Source organism: Camelus bactrianus, chromosome 4 (genome assembly GCF_048773025.1).
Source record: "Camelus bactrianus isolate YW-2024 breed Bactrian camel chromosome 4, ASM4877302v1, whole genome shotgun sequence".
In the NCBI taxonomy this organism is placed as follows: domain Eukaryota; kingdom Metazoa; phylum Chordata; class Mammalia; order Artiodactyla; family Camelidae; genus Camelus; species Camelus bactrianus.
In genome coordinates, this window is record NC_133542.1 from 93,742,421 (window position 1) to 93,765,873 (window position 23,453).

Genomic DNA, 23,453 nt, shown 5'->3' on the forward strand with positions numbered 1-23,453 from the left:
ATGAAGAAGCTGGAAGTGGGCCAGCTAGAAGTAGGGATCTTATGTGGTTGATTTTGAGGGCAATTTGCCTTTCTCTGGTTGGTCCTGAGTTGGAAGCAGGGCCAAAAGTATGGAAGCCGGTTGTCACTGAACAACTCCTGACTGTACTTGGTTGATTGCTGTAGAAGTTGTGGCATCAGTTTCATTGTCATATATGGTTTGGCCGTTGTCTCCTTGTGTATTCAACTGCTCACTGGTTAACAATTCTTTATATTAAGTTCTCTCTTTTAAAATAACTGCTATGTTCACTGTTGCCTACTTGGACACTGGTAAAATTACTAAGCTGTGTGTCCAAAGTTAATGAGTCTACGTATAGTTAACCTGAAAAAGTTGCTTACAATATAGTAAAATGACTGAGTAAACTACTGGATAACTATTTAAATGATTAAAATCCACCATAAAGTTCTCCATAAAGATAAAAATGTTAGAAAAGATGAAGGAAGGTACAATGCTAGGGTGATAGAAAAGAGCAAGAATGTCCACTCCAAAACACATCTTTTTGGCATGAGGATTAATGTAGGCTGATTATTTTTAAGAAACAGAAGAGTCAGGAAGTTTTTCTTGTTACCTTCCCCTTACTGCCCAAAAGAGTTTAGGTAAGAGGTCTGTTCTGGAAATAGAGCTATCACCAGACACATCTCCAAAGTATCCTGGCTAGGTCTGGTGGGAGGGACTTGGCCGGGCCTGGAGAGCAGAGTGTTGTGTGCCCCACTGTCTCTGCAGGGCCCAGCAAACATTTGTTTAAAAAACATTTACTTTTCCATCTCTGTGTGCATTGCCTTCCTCCCCTTTGTAGTTCCAGACCACTACCCACAACATCCTCTTTTGTCTTTAGCTGAAGATGTATTTAAGGTGAGGGTCTCAGCCATTTTGACAAGTTACTCAGCGTTCCTGTGTCTCTCACGTGCTATTGAACTTGTTTGTTTTTCTCCTATTAATCCATCTCCTGCCAGTTTAATTCACGACCAGCCAGAAGAACTTAGAAGGGGAGAGGAAAATTTCTTCCTCCCTGATAGTGGCCAATTCAGGTTTGCCAGGGAGTAAGGAGTTTCTGGAGTGCATGATGTCCAGTGCTAACACTGGGACAGTCCAAGTGAACTAGGGCAACTGGCTGCCTGATGACAGTGCTCAAAGCTGTGCTTCATTAACAAACATTCCTCATTTTCCCCCGCCCAAACAAGAAAATATACTCCAACCAGTAAGAGCAGCATTCTGTTTCTGATTCGCTGTGGGTGGGGAAAATCAAACCCCTGTGAAAAATTAATAAACAGAAACCCCAATTAAAGAGTTGGGGAACCAGAGGGGTAGCTCTCACACCCTATGAGGTTAGCAGAGCCCAACAGGAAGAAGAAAAACTCTTCTTCTTTCCTGACAAGGACTCAGCCAATGAAAAGTCGGGGGCTCTTTGTTTACTAGAGCCCTCCCAGCCTCCGTTCCCTCTCTGTAAAAGTGTTTCCTTCCCTTGTGATGGGGGACTTGGATGTCGCTTGCCATCATGGCTGCAGACTCCAAATTTCAGCTGTCTGCTGATCCCCAATTAGCCTATACTTGCCAGAGAAGTATTTGGCAGTCTATTTATTTTGGGTCAATTTACCAAACTTGGCTGAGTGAGAGACCATGAGTAGTTTCATAGTCTACCCTCCACTGAGAGTGTCCCTCTTTTCCCAGGTAAACAGGATCAGAGTTTGGAGGAGATAAATTATTTTCTTAATCCAGTCAGTCATTACAGGTATTATTTAAACAGCCTGTGCCTCTTCTGCACTGCGTATGATTCAATTTACCAAAATAATTAAAAAGAAAAATCTTTCAGGAACACAATACTAGTTTTAGAAATAGGAAATGTTCTCCGCCCCTACTCCTTTTCATAATGCTGCCTGAGGACGATTACAAACATTCACAGGTGATATTCAATTAGGCGAGAATCTGTATTTGTTCCAAAACAATTGAACAGAGGAAATGGAGACAAACACAAAGAGGACATTTTCTCTAGCTTCGTAACAGAGGGCAATTTAATACTGAAAGCTTGCATGTATTGATTGAAGTGCTGGCCTCTAGATACTTACCAGATGAATGAAACCAATGAAAAGGGCACTCACTGTTCACATGTCCCAGTATGAGAGAACATGTATTAATAAAGGGAGAGAGCTAACGTTAGGAAACGATACTTCCCCCTGAAGACTGCATTTACTGAAAATGTTTTATAACATAGGGTTGTAGGTTATTAGCCTTAAACAATACATGGCTTAGAAGAGAGTGAGGTCAGAGGGAGCCGCTTGCAGGGGAGAGCGCCTCCAGATGCTGCTTTGGAGAGAGACATCAGCTCAGCTGCCTGCAGCAGAACTGGGTCCTACGGGGGCTTCTAACCTGGGGAGAGGTTCTCGTAGGGCTGTGGATGTGTGTAGATGTCAGCTTGTCAGTTTGAGGTCTCCCACTACTTCTCTTCAGTCTCCACTTTTCTAGGTGATAGGGCTTTTCAGCTGTTCCAGGTGGTGGTCTACCTACAGATGACCAAAATGGCGCCTGCAGGCTGGCCTGCCTTGAGTAATGGGAGTTTATATCCGAAATTCATACATGGAAAGAAAAGAAAAAAGAATACCTGAAGATCATGTGCAGTCTCTTAAAAGAAGTGTCTGTCTCTGACATATAGCATATAAGACCACTGTCTCACCTTGCAGTGTGTTAAGTGACCGGCTAAGGAGATGAGTTAGGAAGAAGAGGCATTAATAGATTTTTAGATTGTCAGTTTCTTTGGGTGGTACACTAGGTTTTACAGACATTAGTGATTTTAGTCTTTACAATATTCTTATGATAATATCTGTGATTAAAAGGGTGAGTAGACTGAGGCTTAGAGAGGGTAACTTGTCCAAGGCTGTTCAGATTGCTGTGGATCGGCTTTGTCCATTCTGTCTGTCTTAACTATTAGGTTCTTTCTGATAAATCATGGTAGTTACGGTCAAAGAAAAAATTGCATGGGACAAAACAGGCAAGGAAGATATTATTCAAGGCTTTTACGATAGTTGTGGGAAACCACAACTATGTCTAAGCTCAACTCTGAGGCAACAGAGAGCTAGAGTAGGAGGATCGGTCATCTGCGTTTGCTAATTGGCTTTATCCAAAGGAAAAATAAACTTTTTTTGTGTCTTCATGACAGGAGGTAATTTTGCAACTTGGAGTGAGCTGCCTGCCAAAGTTAGGTTCATACCCTCCTACACAGACTGGGAGATGGGGGCTCTAGACTTCTCAGTGACTGCATTTCAGAAGGGTGGCTCCCAGGTCTCTGAGAAAGCTATTCCTGGGTTGTATAACTGGCAAGAAGCTTTTGAAAAGATTTACATATCAAAAATAAAGGGGAAGAATATACAATGGCAGGGTTTTGGCTGGCTTTCTTTACTTCCATATTCTCATGAGAAACCATTTCTAGAGTCGTTTGCTATTTATGAGCTGTTAGTATTATCAACAAAAAATCCATTTCTAACATTCATTAAGCCAGTTGGCTGAGTTTCTTGTGTAGCAGGAGATAAAGATGACTCAGGCAGTTGTAGCTGTGTTTTAGAATGTGGTGTTTCTGATTAAATGGTAGCAGATGATATCAAGAGTATGAGTTGATCGAGGAAACTGATTTCCTTCACCGTCTTAAGTCTTTGTTTCCTTTAATCTCCTTGGCAAACCATCAGCAAAGCCTGTTGGATCTACCTGTAAAACCTAGCTCAGTTCCTTCTAGTTATTTCCATCTTCCACTGTTACTGTCCAGTCCAGGTATCATCCTGGCTTGCTTGGACTAAAGCAATCACCTCTCAACTGGCTGTTCCTCATTCTGTTGGCCCTTGCATCTAATCTCCACAGAGGAGCCAGAGGAATCTGAAAAATGTGTATTAATCATGTCAGTCTTATTTAAAACCCTCCAGTGCCTTCCCTTTCCACTTAGAACAAAAATACAGATATTTTTGCCTTCCTGCCCCTTCTTAGAGAAGCTACCCCGGCCTCTCTCTCTGATCTCTCTGATTTTATTCTATCCTCTCCTTCCCACAATAGGCCAAAGCCTTACTGTCCATTCTGTTTCTTAAACATGTCACTTTTCCCCCCAAACACTTACATTTGCTCATGAGGCAAAAATCCTCAGAATCATCACTGACTTTTCTCTTTCTGCTGTACCTCACTTCCATTCTATCCATACATTTTATCACCTTTACTCTGAAAGTTGGTTCATCCTCTAAGCACTTTTTACACCTTCTATCCTAGCATCCTGGTCCAAGCCATCATCATCTTTTGCCTTGGTCATTGTCATAGCTTCTTACCAGGTCTCACACTCTACAGTATAATCAGCAGAATGGCCAGAGTCAGTCTGTTACACACATCTCCTGTTGCATCATCCTCTGCCCCAAACCTTCCCATCTTGTTACCCTCTGCTCCAAACCTTCCCTTCTCACCCACAGTGAGAAGGGTAATGCCCCATGTGAACCAACGTTCCCCTCCACCCTAATATTATGGCCCCTCATTCTGCCTGTCATCCATTTGCACTCCAGTTAAATGAACCTAATTGTGGTTCCTTTATTATTTCTGTCACCTCTCTCTCAGGGCCTCTGCACCTTCTCCCTGAAGTGTTCTTCCCCAAAATATTCACACAGTTTTCCCCCTATTTCTTTCAAATCCTTGTTCAGATGTCAACAGATAAGTGAGAAGTCTGATCAATCCTGTTTAAAATAGAAAACAGTTGCCTGATCACCTTTTACCCAGTACATATACCCAGTAACTCCTGGTTCTCTAATATGACTTTTATCCCTTATTCTGCTTAAGTTTTCCTCTTAGAATGTCTACTATTTGACATATTATATATTTACCTATTTGTTTCAGTTTATACTTTATTCCCTTTCAGTGAGGTAGTTGTTCAGTGAATACATGGACTTTCCCTGTTTTGTTTATGCTTTATGTCCTTTACCTACAACATCACCCAAACCTAGTAGGCACTCAGTGTTTACTTGTTCAATGAATGAATATACCACTGGACTTTTCAAATATGTGAACCTTTTGCTTGGTTAAATCAATCTAAATTGCACTTTTATCCTTTACAATAAGGTTCCTCAACGTGGCACTATTGACATTTTAGGCCATATAATTCTTTGTTGTGGGGGGCTGCCTTGTGCATTGCATGGTGTTGCATGGCGTGTCTTCCCTCTACTCACTAGATGTCAGTAGCAAGCACCCAGTTGTGACAACTAAAAATGCCTCCAGACATTGTCAAATACCTATTGGGGAGCAAATCTGCTTTCCTTGTTGAGACTCAATTCAAATATGATCTCCATCAAGGTTTGATGGATTTTCTCTCAATCTGAATTAGGGACCTTTTATCTGTACTTTCATAGAAATTTGTGTTTATATCCATCTGTGTGTGTGTACTTGGATGTTTGTATGTGCTTGTGATTGTTTTGTGTATGTCTGTTTAGTAATCTTCTCCTTAATTGTCTAGACCAATTGAGTAACACCCTTGAATGCAAGAATTGTGGCCTTTAACCTCTGTATCTCGTGTATTTAACATTATTCTAGTACATGAATAAATGTTCTTGAATGACTGAGTGAATAAATGGCACTCATTTTCCCGTCTAGTAAAGCCACTGAACACAGATTTGATATAGGCCTCCCCATTCTGGTAGTCAAGAAATCAACTAAGGCTTTGACAATCCTGTGATAAATAAACAGAACTATGGAGGAGAAAATTCTGAGAAATGAAGTGCAGTGAAGATTAGAGCTGAATGCCCACTCTAGGGAAGTAACTTGTATCAAAGAGAATCATTCAGAAGTCAGTGCAAGCATGGGTACTGTGGGTTATTTGAATAATTTAGGCATTTATTCATCTAATGCACCAGGGGTGGGCAATTTTCTGCTCTGTTTTTCCAGAACATGAGATGAAGCTATCACTGACATTATTTCTACTTCCAAAAATGTTCCTGAAAGGGAAATCTGAGATAAGTGATACAAAAACAAGCTTGTGACTCATTTGTTTTAGATATTGCTGAGCTATTTAAATGAGAATAACAGCAATTTGATTCTCTCATTTGGACTATTTCACTGAAGTAGGATGTGAAATTTTGTATTTTGTTTTTGAAACTCTTATGGTTTTTCTGGTTTGATATTCTTTCCTGTTTTGCAAAAAATAAATAAATAAAGCTTGCCTACCTTATTCTGCATTATTTTTTCAAATGCCCAAATAGATTTAGGATTGTGATAATAACTGGAGCAAAAATTAAATTGAACTAATTTTAAAATCACATAGCAAGCTTTCTAATATTTTCATCTAGAGAGATGTAAGTATGCATATTATCAGGCAAAAGAGGAATCTGCTGTGTATGTACAATATATTTCTGGTGATAAACATTGATGGGAGTAGAACATGTAAGCCTTCCTTTAACCTTGAACTCAAATACTTCACATACATTCTATGGGAAAGCTGAGTGGAAGAGGATTAAAAAATGCCTGCAAAATATGCGGAGTAGTTTTTGCTCATCAAGAATGAAGAGCTTAACCTCATATCCTTCCCACCCCTGGAAATGTCAGGGAGCATTTTCACATGTCTATCATCACTTTATCCTTAGAAAAGCCTGTGGCAGAGACAAGACATACTGTTGTCCCTATTTTATAGTAAAGGAAAGTGATGTCCAGTTATTAAATGACTTCAATAAAGCCATGGCTCTGGTAAGGATGTATCCCTTTAGCAGAAAGCAGCTATCTAGTCCTGCTTTTTGAGGAAGACTGAGTTTACTTGTTGCCCAAATTCATCTACAAGTGGAGTGATCTTCTCTGCAGAACCCTCAGGAGGGTCATTGATGTTCATAACCAGATTTCATGAGGTGCAGAGAAATTATGAGAGAGGATCACAATGTCAGAGGTCCGTACACATGCAAAGAATCTGTTATTTACAATAGCTAAGACATGGAAGCAACCTAAATGTCCATTGACAGATGACTGGATAAAGAAGATGTGGTATATTTATACAATGGAATATTACTCAGCCATAAAAAAGAATTAAATACTGTCATTTGCAGCAACATAGATGGATCTGGGGGTCATCATTCTAAGTGAAATAAGCCAGAAAGAGAAAGAAAAATACCATATGATGTCACTTATATGTGGAATCTAAAATAATGATACAAATGAACTTATTTACAAACCAGAGACTCACAGACATAGAAAAACTATGGTTACCAAAGGGGAAAGAGGGGAGGAATAAATTAGGAGTTTGGGATTAACATATACACACTATGATATATAAAATAGATAGTAAACAAGGACCTACTGTATAGCACAGGGAACTATATTCAATATCTTGTAATAACCTATGATAGAAAAGAATCTAAAAAAGAATATATACTAGCACAACATTGTAAATCAACTGTGCTTCCAAAAAAAAAAAAAAAAAAAGAAGGATCTCCTGGAAAGATGAGTGAATCATTGTCGATTGCCTCTTCTAAACTTTGTGCTTTAGAATATGCCTTTGAAGGAGAAGAGATTGGATGACTCATTTCTTTTGATGATGAGTGTATTCTCCTTTAGTGAATTAAAGTCTAATGGCTTAAGTTTAGTGTAACATCAAGCTACCATCTCCAGATGGAATCAGGAACGACAGCCCAAGAATCATGATTCTGTTTTTGGTTCCCCCACCACCTTCTATATATTTCTATGCAGTAACTTACTGCAAAGTTCTTCAAATGAAAATCGCTGCATGGAGCTGGGATGCTGAAAACACTAGGCTGACTTGAAAGAAGAAAGAAAAGTAGTTTGGCTCTCTACTGACTCCTGCTGCAAAGAAAAGAAAATCTGGTGAGCCAGCCCCAACCTACAGAATGCTTGGGAACAAAAGTGAGCACAGAGGAGCTTGAGCACTCCCAGCTGTCATCAGCAAGTTCCGACCTGAGTATTTCTTCCTTCAGGTTCTGCTGTGAATTCAGCTGGAGAAGTGGTACCAAGGGGCCTGCACTCTCCTGCCTCCTCTAGTTACTCCCAATTCTATCCTGAAACAAGCTGAACCTTTCAGAGGTGAACTATTTGGAAAACTTTCGTTACACTCCTTATTACGTAGTTTTACCATGTTTTAATGTTATCTCTCATACTTTATCAAATGCCAACAACAGCAGCAAAAACGAGAACTCAAAGTACCCAAGTGAAACTTGTGACCACTGTTGCTGTAAAGTGATAAGGTATACTATTTCCATCATTTACTCCTGGCATTTCTTTACTATCTTAGGCAGTGATGAGCAGATAGTAACTGCTTAGTAAATATTTGTTGAATGAAAGAATAAATGGGTTAGTAGCAGAGTCTCCTGATATTTCAGACACTGCCTTGTGTCCTGGGGTGTTTTCGTAAGGGAAACACACAAGGCCTGTCCCTTGGAGAACTTTGGAGTCTAGGATACACCCATTGATGATCATACACGTATAATTCATGATTAGAACTGTGAAGGAAAATTACCTCCTTGAGAAAGTTTTCTGTATTCTTAAGAAATAGGAAAGGTTTTGTTGCCTTGAAGAATTGATTTGATTCTCCTTATACAATTGATCAAAATTGATCAATTTCCTCTTTTCTTTGTTTGTCAAGAAACTCAGAACTAATTTGAGTCTAATTTCAGAATTTATGTTTTAAGTGTTCTCATTTTTATTGATCTGCATATTCTAGTCATTCATTTATTCATTCCATAAATGCTTACCGAATACCTACTAATGTACCTGCCTGCATGTGTATGCCAGGCGGACAGTATTAAACAGAACAAACATGGTCCTTGCCCCTGTAGAGGTTACTATACAGATGGAAGAAAGGAAATTAAATAGTAATTACGTTAAAAAGTACAGTAACCACATGTGAAAAGCCTTATGGTGCTGGGTGGTTAGAAGCACATTGCTGTGGGAGAGAGGAACAGAGCAGGAGAAGGAAGACTTTCTCTCTCCAAGGAACTGACATTTAAAGGGAGAACTGAAAAAAGAAGTATGTAGATGATGAGAAAGGGTGTGTGGGTGTGTGTAGGGGAGGTGGCTTGAGAGTTGGGAGAGTGGAGGGCCCCATAAACCAGTGGAGGCAAAGGAAGCATAAAGTCTCTTGCTGTGGGAAGATCTACTCTAATAACTAAAAGGAAGCCCAGTGGGTTAATGCGTTTTGAGCTAAAAAGGAGAGAGGGGCACTAGATGGCATAGGAGCTTGTGCAAATCTTGGAAGCCTACTTCAAGGATTTGATTTTTATCTTAAGATCATTAAAAAGCTATTAAAGTTTTTCATGGCAAAAGTGACATGATTAAAATGCATTTTATTATGTTTACTCTCTCAGCTGCCTGTGAAGTAGATTAGAAAAAAACAAGTGGGGAATAAAAAAACAATTGTATTAAAAATATTGACATCAACCATTCTTGTGTTTGTTTAAGACTTTCACTAGAGTGTATAATGTAGCCTTTTTGTTTAAATTTATACTTTTTATTACCATAAGGATCATTCTCTCATCCTCTTTTAGTTGTTTTAAATAGGCCATTTAAACAGGTCATTGGATGTCGTCAGGGATTTTTCTGAGAGAATTTGAAGGTAGATGACTGAAAGGAGGGAAGAGTAATGGGAAATAAGAAAAGGTGTGGGGAAAAAAGAGGCTGAAAGCACCAAAAGGATTTTTCTATACGTTTGTTAGTGGCTGGCCTCATATACCTGAGCTTGACTGGGGATGTCCTCCTTCTCATGTTTGTTCTCCTGGGTGTACGAAAGCCTCATTAGTGGTAGGACATCAAAGTATGTTTGTAGAATTAATTAGCTATTTAAGACACTCTTAACTTTTCCAAAAGTCAGTGCACCCAGAAAGGAAGCCGTATCAGAAGCTTTTTCTTCTTTCCTTTCCCCCTGAATTCTCTCCCTGTTAGAGCAGAGATGACTGTGATTGTGTGATGCCACGGATCTCATCATCTGTTTTGGTGGGAAGGGCAGTAAAGCAATTAATACAGCTGTATGTACTTTTCCTTTTCCCATCATGGAATTGATTGTGTTTCTGTTGGTTCATTTTTGGTGTAACTTCACAAAGGCTCCTAGCTTGAAAAGAAGCCATCTCTGAAGTTGGCAATGCTGAAATTCCATGATGGTTTCCTTAAGACTGACATAGAGGGTGCCTGCACATGGATTCCTGTTTGCAGCAAAGGCAGAAGAGAATGTCATCTACACTTCAGTCATGCTGTCACTTCGGTGGCTCAGTTGCTCTGATAATAGCTCTAACTGGCTGATTAGTCCCTCGCACGTATTTGTCTCTCAGTGAAGCCGTTCCCCTCTCGTTGGGGCCATGCGCAGGGGTGGACAAGAAGTGCCCCAGGCTGTCTTTCAATGTTTGATCACAGCCTGAGCATCCAGCAAAAACCTTTACAAATGCACTGCATCTACTTCACACATAAAGTGCCTGCAGCTTAATTAAGATGCTAATGACTGTGCTGATGACTCCAGCGTAAAGATGCTGGACTGCTGCTAAGAAGGAAATGTTTCTTCACTGCCAGATCTGTTTATAGTTCAAGGAGCTGGACATTTTGTTTCTCTTGCTCAATACAGAAAGACATTTTATTTTTATTTTATTCGTTTATTTTTTATTCAAGTATAGTTGATCTACAATATTGTGGTAGTTTCTGATGTACAGCAAAAAGGTTAAGTTATATATATATATAAAACTTATATATATACACACACACATATATATATACATATAACATATATATATATACACACACACACACACACACATACACACACACACATATTCTTTTTTGTATTCTTTTCCATTATGGTTTATAACAGGATACTGAGTATGGTTCCCTGTGCTATACAGTAGGACCTTGTTGTTTATCTGTTTTATGTATAGTAATGTGTATCTGCTAATCCCCAAATCCTAGTTTATTCTTTCTCCTCCCCTTTCACCTTTGGTAACCATAAGTTTGTTTTCTATGTCTATGAATCTGTTTCTGCAGAAAGCCAAATTCTGTTTTTTCAGCACTGAAGGCTGTAATAGCTGTGATGGGTCAGATATGGAAATGGAGTGTTCTGAATGCCATCTCAATGTCTTTGCTCCAGCTGCATGAAGGAGCTGCTCCTGACCTCCTGCCTCATCCCAAGTTCTGTGAGAGAGGACGTTCAGGAATCTTTTCTAGATCCCAGGCCTTCTTATTGGCCATTCCTTTCTGCTCTCTTATTACTCAGATCCTCTCTAGTGGCTCATTTGTTTCCAGGAAGCTGTGCCTTACTCCAAAATATGTTCCTTCAATGGCACAATAAATTTTTCAATAGAAAGTTTTATTGATATAAGTTTATTATGAAGTTCCCATCCTCATATTCTAATCTTCCCATCCTCACCCCACACCTGCTCCTTCACCAGTCTTCAGTGGTGCCTGCATCCACCATCAAGGCAGAAACAGGCATGCCATCCTCGACACCTCTCTTTTCCACTCCTCATATCTGACCATCAAATCTTGTTAAGTGTAATTTTAATATATCTCTTAAATCTGAGCTTTTCTTTGTTTCCATGGTTACTACTCTATTTCAAGACCCTTTCTTCCAGTTGGACTAAAATAGTGGCTTCCTCATGGGTTAATGTCTGTATCTAATAATGTGGAGTTTGCCAAGACAATTATAACACCAGTAAATAGGTAGGAAATATAGTTTAAAATATTCCCAGGAATAAACTTAATGACAGATGTTCATATTTTTGCATAAATTAAACCTCAAAGCCTTATTGGAATATTGAAAATGTGTAAGAAATATTGAGTCTGTGCAGACCTGTGGCATTCTCTTAGATGTGCTAGGCATCTAGTCTCCCTCTGTTTTATAGTTCTAGCTCAATCCCAATTAAAATGCCATGACGACCCAGTTTTAGATTACACAATAAGTATGTCAAATTGGACACAAACAGCTCTACACGTAAGCAAGTGCTAGTGAAAATAAGCCAAAAACAAGCAAATGCTGCCAAAAATAAACCAAAGAATATCTGGAAATACTGCTAAGCTCAAAAATGAGAGAAATCACCATGAGACAGAAATGAAGAAAACACATGACATCAGAGCTGTGAGCAAGGGCTTCTGTCACTGTCTCCATGGGGTTATCAAAAATGTATTGCAGTCTTAACAGCTTGGCTCTGTGTTTTAGATACACACAAAAGGAGGAATTTTTAACTATAACTCTTACATGCCTCAGGAACTAGTACTAAGCTTCTTGCCTAAAGCCAGAATCATCAAGAACTGCCTCATCCCTGAAATAAACACCAGAAAAGCTCCATCCTCAGCCTCTAGGAAGTAGCAAGAACATTTACCTTCCATTAGCTTGTCCATGGGGGAAATGCCCTTGAAAAATGAGAACTTTGGGATTGTATCAGATGCATGTGAGGGGTCAAGAAATTAAGAGCCAGTGACATACCTGTGACGTGCAGTGCTGAGAAAGAAACTGCCTTGTCAGACATTTTCTCAGTCCAGACCATAATTGACTTCCCAGAAAAGGAATACAGAATGGCAGGATGAAGATGAGCTCCTGGTGAAAGTGTTTGAATCACACAGACTAAACTACAGTAGGAGAGAGTCACAGATCCAGTAAGTGAAGAATTTAGATGCTTAGAACTAGAAATAACAAAACAGTCTGAAAAAGATTCACAGTGTTTATTTAAACTATTCAAAGAAATAAAGAGCAGTAGTCATAAGATAGGAACCAGAAAAGTGTGAAAGAATTAGGAAGTTTAAAAGGGTCTATAATATAAAAATATTCTGAATGCAAAGACTGAATCGTAAACTGGACAGCTGAAAAGAGAATGCATGAACTGGACAGTAAGTCTGAGGAAATCACTTGGACTGCTCCACTGGGAGAGAAAATGATGGAAAACATGAAAATACTAGTTACAGAATGTGGAAGCCAGAATGAGAGCCGATATGTGTCTAAAAGGTGATATTTTAATTAGTCATGGTTAGGTTTTCTAAAGCTGAAGAAAACCATAAATTCTCAAATTGAAAGAGTACTTTGAGTTTCAGGCAAGAAAAAAATGAAAACAAATTTCACACAAAGAAATCTTGGTAAAATGGCATGATTTCAAAAACGAAATTCTTATAAAAGCTATCAGAAAGAAAAGATTACTTACAAGAATTCACTTTAAATTGACAACACACTTCTCATCAGTAATAGCAGATCTCAAAATATAATGGGTTTATAGACTCAAAATGCTGAAGGAAAATACCGTTGAATGATAATTTTGATTTTTAAATTAAATGTGTGTGATTTGGTTAAAATCAAGTCTGAATAGTCTAGGTTATTCTGTGGATTTAAAAGAGGTCTCCGTCGTCTAACACAATGAAAGTTTATTTCTCCTGTGTCAATGTCAACCATCTCATATATTTAGAGAAAGCACCAGGCAAGCAGTATGGGGTGAAGACGAAGGCCAGGAAAACTTTCCTCCTGGAAGAGCTGATTGAATACAGGGAGACTAGTTCTGGACCAGGCCATTTGTAAAACCACAGAGCCAGTGTGATTATCAGCACTGTGACAGAGGTGTTACTGTGTTACATATGAAGAGTAAATTTGAAGTATTGGAGTATTAACAATGCAAAATAATCTTTCAACAGAGGAACCTGATACAGTGTGACTTGTATCACCCCTTAGGGTAATAACGTACCTCTCAATATTTTATAGATTCAAGTCTCCTGAAATATACTCATGCAAGTTTATCTCCCAACTCAAGCCCTGCCCCACCTTAATACAAAATATTCCAGGACTGGTTTTCTGTTATAGTGCATAGCATCCATGTGCTGGGGGCTTATAGCCCTCATACCATGGCCTGGTTGGAGGCAGAGAGGAAAGAGATGGGGGTGCATACTAAAGACCAGTCAGGGTCCGAGCTGTATTCATATTTCATTTGTGGTTGCTTAGACCCAAAGTGCAAAAGGAGAATCAAACTCTGTATTATTCTATTCAAAAATAGAAGTGTTTCTGACAGAGGAAGGGAAATAGAATGTGTACCCTGAGCTATTGTTAATGCTAGGATGAATAAAATATTTGCATTTCTGCCTAACTCATCTTTAAGTCATACTTTTCCTACCGAATTTAAAGCTGTTGTCAATAAGTAAAAATAGATACACGGCTTTCTGCTGTCTATGTTGAACAAGGTATCTTCAGGGTTGTCCTGAATATAATCAGATCTATGTAAGCTAGTGTCATAAATACACAGCCATCTTCAGCACAGCTGGATTCCATGCAACACATTATGCCATTGGCCCTGTGGTTTTACAGATGGCCTGGCCCGGAGCTAGCCTTGTATTCAATCATCATGGTCAGGAGTTACATTTGCCTAGGCTTTGCCTTCCCCATCCACTGCCTGTCTGGGGGAATAAGTCACCCTTTTCCCCTTACAAATCTAATGGGAGAATGTCTACCCTGATATGAAGTCAAGAATCAGTATAGATTCACATTAGGACATTGTGTCTTGCCAGGATGCATAAAAGCCCATTGTATTTTTTAGTTCCTAATGCAGATCTCAAAAATGAATAAAATTGTTGAGAATATTGGATTCACAGAAATCTCTGAATCAGGTTTATGGATGCCAGCATTGTGATTATGGTGTCATCACTTGACAGTCACAGAGATGACTTTTAAGAGTTGACACCAGAGCATATTGCACATTACAGTTTTTTTTCCTATTATCTTGAATCATCTCAGAAAGCTTGTTAAGTGCTTAAGCTACCCCAAGCTTGTTTGGATAGAAAATTACCTGAAACCTATTAGCTCATCCCTCTCTCAGCATGGCCAGTTATTCAGACTCAGTATCAGTTCCAGAAAAGTTATTTTTTAGGATGTCATTCAATATTTCATCAGTTCCCAGCACACTTGGTGCCTTGGAAATATCCTCCATAATATTTCTCCCCACTGAAGTGTGTGTAAACAAAACTAATTCCTTGTTAGATGCTGATTGCAACTACCATGTAACTGTTCCTCTGAAACTTTCTGACAACATGACCCATGTGTCAAGGTCTTTCCTTAACTGTCTGGTTATCCTAACGGGAGGATTATTTTTTCCTTCCTCCTGCCGACAGCATCCGGTGCATTTTGTAAGCTAAACACCTGCTATAAAAATGTCTTCAGTATCACTGAAGATGTCTAGCAATGGTCCAGCGATAATAGTTGTATCACGTAGCCCTGCAGAAGCATCATCAGTATTGGTTGTGTGAGGCTGGAAATTCTCCCTCACCTTTGGTATATTTCTGAATTATCTCGTTTTACATGGGTTAATTCAGAAATACACCAGAGTTGAAAAACCTTCTGGAAAAGAAACAAAACCAAGTGACATTGATTAATGTTTATACTCATATGAATATCTCTGAAAGCCTTGGGGTATGTGCAAGGGGTAAATGCAAAAGTTCAAGGAAGAACTTTAAGGTTCTTGAGAGAGAATGCAGACTGAGAAGGAGATCGGTTCTAAGCTGAACTCACGTCTTTAGGATTGTTGGAGAATAATGGTTCTGCATGCAGTGTTGGGGCTCTTAATTTACCCTGACCCAGGGTAATGGACGCTGAGGTGTGCTGCTGAGGCCCTTCACTACAGGATCATCCCCTAAGTGACAAAATATTGATGGCTAAGGACTCACAGCTGAGTCTGCTTCCTAGCTCTACTCTTGGCATCAAATATCCTGAGTTGCGTCCCGCTATGGAAATTGCCCTCAGCAGAGGGGGCCTGCCTCGGTCAAGGCTATACTCTGGTCCCTGTGGGACTGGCTGAGGCTTCTGTTGAAATACACCTTAGTTCATTTTCTCTCTTTGTGCAATCCCATTTCCTTCACCTCCCTGTAGGTGATAAGGGACCAGGAGATAACAGTCCCCAGTAGACGTCCTGTACCAAATCTCTGGACCTGAATTAGGTGCATCATGCTGTTAATCTGGAGTTGTACGGATTATATTTTTATAGCAGATAATTTAGTCATGTACTCAGGCAACTCTTACACTTGGGAAAGGGGAACATTCAGATATTTCAAGAGCTGTTGGACATAGAGTCTCAGCTGAGGTTGATACTGGGCACCCAGTGTCATCACAATCCCCCATTTAGAATCAGAGCAGAGGTGGGCCAGGTAATAAATAAATAATGTTCTGGCCCAAGTTTGTCAAAAATTGTGTCCACTAGGGGCCATGGACCAGTGGTTATTACCCACTCCCTAGATGTAAAGTTGGAATGGATGTACTTGATATTTGGCAGAACAACGACTTTAGTTTCTTGGCCTGCATAAGACCAGCTTCCTCCTCTACCTAGTCTTGGTTTACCCTCTTCTCTGTCGGGCACTGGTGTGCTGGTAACTGTTCAACAATGGAAGCTCCCGGTTGGGGAGGGTGGTAATCGGGAAGGAGGGACACCCTTCTTTGTTGCATCTGTCAGTTTCCAAGATACAGATTCCCACCATGGCCAGTTTTAAACTGCCAAATTGACATCATTGAACACGGCTGGAAGCGATGCACAAAATTTCTTCTTGCAGGTTGGTACAGGTTGGTTCCTGCACACCCCTGCTGGTGTTGCTTCTGAGTATGCTCAATAAGCCCCCAGTATGAAAGTGTCTGTCTCAGAGTCTGTTTCTGAAAAAAACCTATCCAAAGCATCCAGCAGCTTTTCATGATGTATACAATCTGGTGGAACATATAGAAATCCAATACATCTCGGAGTCCAAGCAACCATACTTTGGGATCTGGTCTTCAGGAGCTCCATGCAAGGCAGGGATATTCATTTCCAGACCCATTTTAGTGGAGTGACAGGTGGTGATTCCAAATGAAGCATCTGTGACATTGGTGTGTGGACTGTGTGGAGAAACGTGCCAGGCATGGCATGTGTCCTGGCAAAGTAGTAGGTGATTAGTCTGGTGCAAGTGTGGGTTTGTGGCCTGAGCCAGCAATGGGACATTAGAGCTGCCAGATGTTCAAAGATGGTGTGATGTTACAGGCAACAGCATGTGATACTGGCTGGAAAAATTTAGTGCTGAGATCTGGGGATTTTGTATTCTGCCTTGGTAATAGTAACTATGTTCCAGGTTTTGTGCTATGCTTTTTATATACATATAAATACATACTGTAATATATTTATTACATAATCTATGATACATATACCACAATCCTGAGAACAACCCTGAAGTGTGGGTGAAATCATTGCCATTTTATAGATATAGAAACAAAGATTGAAGGAAGTTAAGTGATGTTAAGTCAAGTGAGCTATATATTCCCTAAAATAATAAAGGAAGAAAAAACAGAATGACTAAAGAAAAGCAAGTTTAAATGTCTGAAATTTCTTTGATTATTATTTAATTCTTTATAAAATTTATATTTAGAAAAATATATTTTAATACATAAGTAAAAGCCATTTTGCTGTGCTACACCGGGTCTGGGGAGGGCGGCAGTGGGAAAACCAGTCCTTGTCAAGGCCCTAAACAGTCCTGAGTTCAGTTTCTCATTGATTTACCTTCCTAAGATAACCAGGGTGGCATTTTGTCTTGGGAGAGTAGTTAATCTGCGTCAATCAAATTGCTAATAGGTGTCTTTACAGAATAGAATATAAATAGATTGATTACTATTTTGGAGAAATAACAGCTAGAATGCATGTCTGTGGATCAGTGCATTCTCTTTGCCTTAGGAGCAATTATTTGAGAAACAAAATCAACTTCAGATGATAGTATTTGGTAAGTAGAGGGTCAAAATAAATATAGCAGGATGGTTTTATTTCACTTTATATGCTATAAATTATAATTCATGTAATTATAATGAACTAGAATTATCTTATCAGCCAGAGAACTTCTCCCCTGATCAATCTGTTTGGAGCACATTCTTCAGTATCCACATGCAAATACCCTTTTAATTACCCAAGTCATTGGCATTATCACATCCAGCATTATAGCTTATGTTTCATTAATTACTTTTTGAATTGACAATTCCCCCACTGGATTAGAAGTTAGTATAACCTCATTAGCATTATATTTACAAGTCATATTTAAATGAGGTTTCCTTATGGGAAGATAGTTTCTTATGGATGGTCCTATACATGTGTAGACATCTTGTTGTCTTCTAATAAAAGATTAAAAAGGTGATTTGAAAACATGAGGCATTGTGTAAATACAATATGCCACTCATTCACCCCTCTATTCTATAATCTAAGAATGTTGTAGACTGAATCTTGTGTTTATTTGAAAGATTTCTTTTCCCCTTTACTCTAAAGTCTTTTTATTTGCTCTGTTAAATATCACCATGAAATCGATAATAAATATAATGAAGAATGTTAACAAAGCAAGATGTGCAGTGCCTCGTATGACTTGGAAAGTACTTACTTGTTGATCTTTACTAACTGACATTTCAATGGATCACCCTGTTCTATGGAAGTAGTTAGTTTTCTATGGTATGACATCTACAAAAATGGGTCCTACTTTCCTTGCACAGAAAAAAAGAGATGATTATTACCTAGATTTTCACAGCAGAAAATAACATTGAATTTGAAATTTCACTAGCTACTGTAAAAGCCTATATCTCTGACATTCATGATTGAAATGGTAGGTTGTTTTTCCCTTGAATTGTTAATTCTGACAACATGCTTTTCCACGTGTGTGTTTTGCTATGAAAGTAACATATTGTCCAAAGAGTACCATGCAGTGATGTGTTCTACTCATTTCACCTTTGTGCCCCATCATACCCTCTTTAAGAAAACCAGTATAACAGTTTTTGAGTTTATAAATAGATGAATTAAGAAATAAATTTATAAAGTGAATTATGAGGTAATCTAGAGCACTTACAACTTAAATTGATTCATAAAATTTAATTTCTACTAGTTTTCCATACACTCAGGCATGCCACCAGGTGACACAGGACTAAAGGGAATAAAAGATAAAATTCTAGTGAGAAAAATTGAAAGTATAACCAAATATAGATGAGTAGCTTGACTGATTGAGATGAGGAGAGTTATTTCTCTATGTGAAAAGGTCTTTCCACTAGTTTGCCATTGTAAAAAATGATGTAGTTGTATAATTACATGCTCTTCACTTAAACACATGCAAAAATAGAAAAAAATAAGTTTTCTGCATTATTAATTAATAATGTCAATTGGACATACCCTTTTGTTATGTGAACATCCATTTTTGTGGAAATATTATGGACATAGAAAAACATGATTACTCATTACATGTCAATTAGGCAGTAGGTATTGGAAATATTATTCATAATAAGAAACAAAATAAATTAAAAATGCATCTTATGATTGATTTTTGCTCTTAGTTGGATTCTTTCTAAAACTTAGTATATTAGGTAGGATTTAAAAAAATTGTCCATTTTTAGTGATCAGCAGACTGAAACTCTCGGGTCTTAAAGGACTTGCCGTAGGATCCACAGCCCATAATAGTAGAGGCTTTCCTTCACTCTATGTTGCCTCCAACTGTAAAGAATGCTGAGAGTGTAAGCAGCTTGCCTTTGCCAAGTTTACCGAGTGGAGTGGTGGCATAAAGTCATAAAACTTTGAGTATTTAGAAAAAGAAAGTCATAAGATTTAGACCATTTAGAAAACATTTTCTAGCAAAACTCCTTGTATAGGCATAATCCACGTCTGTAGTCTGTTCACAACAGAGTCCCGAAATACTCATTTTAAGTTCTGTGGCTTCATCCTTCTGTGCCTAACACAGAACTCTAAGAATATCATCCTTTTCTCCTGAGGCCAAATTCAGCCTTGGGTGCTTTGCTGGCGTGTTCTGCACTCCCATCATTGGAGTGGAGTTGGCATAAAATGATGCATTTGAGAAGCAGCCACTGTGCCTCTTTGCCTTCCTCTGATGGTGTTTCCCTGCAGCACCTCCTTCTGGGCACTGCACACTGCACACTGTGGAAGCTCAACACATGAGCAAGTTGCCTCAGCTGAATCTAAACACCAGGCTGTTTGACTGTGGAAACTATACACCAAGGATGCCTGAGCCTGTAAAGTGATAGATGGCTGGCTTTAAAAAATAGATTTTTATTCTCACCAGGCACTATTTAAGTCAACTTGGTAGTATTTGATGGCTGGGCTGATTTTGGCATTTTAGTCATTCAAAAAGTGTCAGCTTCTTGACTTGTGGCTATGGAGTTTAGAATTTACGTATATAATTTTTAGATTTTAAGATGAGAATTTGTTCTTTTTACATTCTTATAAAACCACATTAAAATACCCCAATATTTTAGATAATAATTTTGGAAACATTGATAATAAACTACTAAATTTAAGATAGAATGCTCTTATTTATTTTTAGGAATGCTTCTAGTTTTTAAGAATCTAAAATAAATTCTTAAAAAAAAATTTTATTGGGTATTCTTTAAATTCTGTAATGCTTTGCAATTTTAAAATTTTGCACATATCATATAATCCTATAATAACCCCTTTTTTTTTATCCCCTACCCCTGTATTGCCCCTCCCTGCTTCCCTTTCCCCACTGGTAACCACTAGTTTGTTCTCTATATCTGTGAGCCTGCTTCTTTTTTGTTTAATTCACTAGTTTGTTGTATTTTTTAGATTCCACATGTAAGTGGTATCATAAAGTATTTGTCTTTGTCTAACTTATTTTACTTAGCATAACGCTCTCCAAGTATCCATGATGTTGCCAGTGGCAAAATCTCAGGAATATTTCTATTTAGCAAGCATCCAATCTAACATTCTAATAATCGCCCCATGTTGATTATAATCCTGGAACAATATGCTGTTGGCAGTTTGGAGGAATAAAATATGAAACTAAATGTGATTGGAAGTTAACTGACCATCTTCATCTTGGGTGTAGGAAAATCATTAATCAGCTATTATCTTAAAGACACATTAGTGGCTTAATTGAGAAACAATTTTTATATTTAACGGTCCCTGTTAGCAATCTGCAGTTACAGTCTAGTTAGTCTGTGCCGGGTGATACTTTCTTCATTACTGTTTTGTTTTTTGCATGGAAATTGCTTTTCCCAGTGTATAGCTTGACTATAGGAAGTAATGTGGCATCACATAAGATTTGAATCTTCATAATTTCTTCTTTTCTCAGTCAAACCTGACTTTCTTTTTGATTGTTGTTTTTCTTTGAATACAGAATCAAAGCATGTTTATATTTAAAAATTTGTAATTGCAGAAAAACTAAAAATAAAAGTGAAAATAAATGCCCCAATTTGCTACCAACCATTCAAAGGTAATCATTGAAATACTATGATATTTGTCATCTGGTAATGTCTTTTATGGAACATTTTATTTTTTAACAAAAATGGATCTTAGCATATTAACTTTTAGGGCATCATTTTTTTTCTCAGTTTATTGTCAAACTTTTTAGAATCAGTGGATATACTTCAACTTGGTTAATTTTAATGGCTGAAAATTTTTCCATATTGTGGAAATTCAAGCAAAAACTGGATGTGGTAAGCATTATGGACATAAAAGAAAGGAAGATATAAGGAAGGAACAACAACAAAAAACCCCAGAGATCGTGGCTATACATGTATCCGAGCAGGACCCTATGGGGCATTCATGGGACACACCTGTCCTCCACATTCTCAGCTGTAGCTCCTATCCAAAGTATCTAGATAACAATATCTGATGCACATTTCCTGAGTCATTTCACAGATACTAAAACCACCACCAAATAGAAGAAATTAACTGCTTGATGATCATGAGCCCCCAGACCTATGGGCAACTAACGGCTGATAATGTTAATCCCCCGTTATCTCAACATCAGTTAGTCAGAGAACTGTGCACGAGCTGATCACCTGCACATACACCCCCCACACCCCCCAGCTTTTAAAAATGCTTTGCTGAAACCTTTCAGGGAGTTCGGGGAGTTATGAGCACGAGCCACCTGTTCTCCGTGCACGGCCCGGCAGGACACCATTCTCTGTTCCAAACTCTGACATTTTGGCTTGTTTGGCCTCACTGTGTCTCCAGCACAGGAACTTGCATTTGGTAACATGCATAGGGATCTGGGTGTAGAGGACATAGTTCTAGCTCAGCAAGTGCTGGAATTTCTGAGCCTTCAAAGTTTTCTCCTTACGTTTGTATGCTGTCTGGTTATAGCATAGCTGTAATCTCTCTTGGAGTCCCATCACGCACAGCTAGAGGGATGCTGTCAGCATTTTACCTAGACACCTCCTTACTCAAGTTCGTGAACTCATCAGTACATTCTTTATCTTCCAAGTTATTATAGGTAGTATTTTAAAACAAGCTTTTGTCTCTACATAATATGCTTTGTCATTTACTAGCTTCCTCTAACAGTTTTCTCGTTATTTTTCATTGTCTTCTTTCTCCTTTGATGTGTTTGCTAATTTCCACTCAGCCCCAAAGGCAGAGCTACATGTTATAGGCTATACTTTTTTTCTTATTAATATCTGTATAAGCAGCCATTTCCACAGTAATACTGCATGAAACACAAGCACAACATTTTAGTAACATTTAGTAAAAATATTTTTTCCCTCATATGATTGGCTATTCCAGGTTTTTTGCATTTCTATGTAAATTTTAGCACTAGCTTGCCAGTTTTGACAAAAAGCTTTATAGGATTTTGATTGGGATTGCATTGACTTTATAGACCAATTTAGGGAAAATTGATATCTTAATAATACTGAGTCTTCTCATTCATTAGCATGGTATAACTTTCCATTTATTTAGTCTTCTTTAATTTCTCTCAGTAATGTTGTATACTTTTCAGTGTAGGATTCCTGCTCATGTTTTGTTAAAATTTTTATTTTGAAGATGCTATTATAGCTAGTATTTTAAAATTTCATTTTTATATTATTAGTTGATAATCTGTAGAAATGCAATTAATTTTGTATATTCATTTTTTTGTCCAGTGACATCGGAAAATTCACTTATTAATTTAGTAAGTTTTTGTCAGAATCTATCAGTATTTTTACTTGCATGCTAGTGTAATTTGTGGATAAAGATATTACTTCTTCTTTTAGATCTTTATTGAAGACTGTGAGTATAGTGCTGTTCATGTAAGTATAATTATGAGAATTCTCTGAGTTTTCACCAGCCCCCAGATTCCCTACTAATACTATCATCTGATTTTTCTCTGGGATTTGTAGTCTCATTTTGAATTTAGGAAAATGGAAGTAGGGCATGGGTGAGTTTACATCCCTTTGGCACCTGACAGGCACAGAAGAACAGTTACATGATTTTCTGATTGACACAATCCCTTGTATTCTGGGTCAGAAACAGAGTTTGAAGGAACAGATACGTTCCTGCCTGTATTTTTAGGTTGTCTTTTTATTTTCCCATAAATTGAAGCCAGTGTATGTCATTCACTGAATTCTGAATTGTTTTTCCAAACCTAGCTCTGTCAGCCTTGCAGTTATTTTCAGTCCCTCCAAGATTATAGTGTTAGATGGTCTGATAGTTATGCTTTTCTTTTTGGTTGTGGCTATTTATTTATTTTTTCTGTCTTTGAGTATT

General features: G+C 38.3%; 1 protein-coding gene across 1 annotated transcript in view; it reads left to right on the plus strand.

Moving 5' to 3' along the window:
* Window positions 1-23,453, plus strand: part of LOC141577578 (uncharacterized) — a 736,830-nt gene that overhangs the window by 121,866 nt on the left and 591,511 nt on the right. The gene's annotated exons all lie outside the window — the stretch shown is intronic.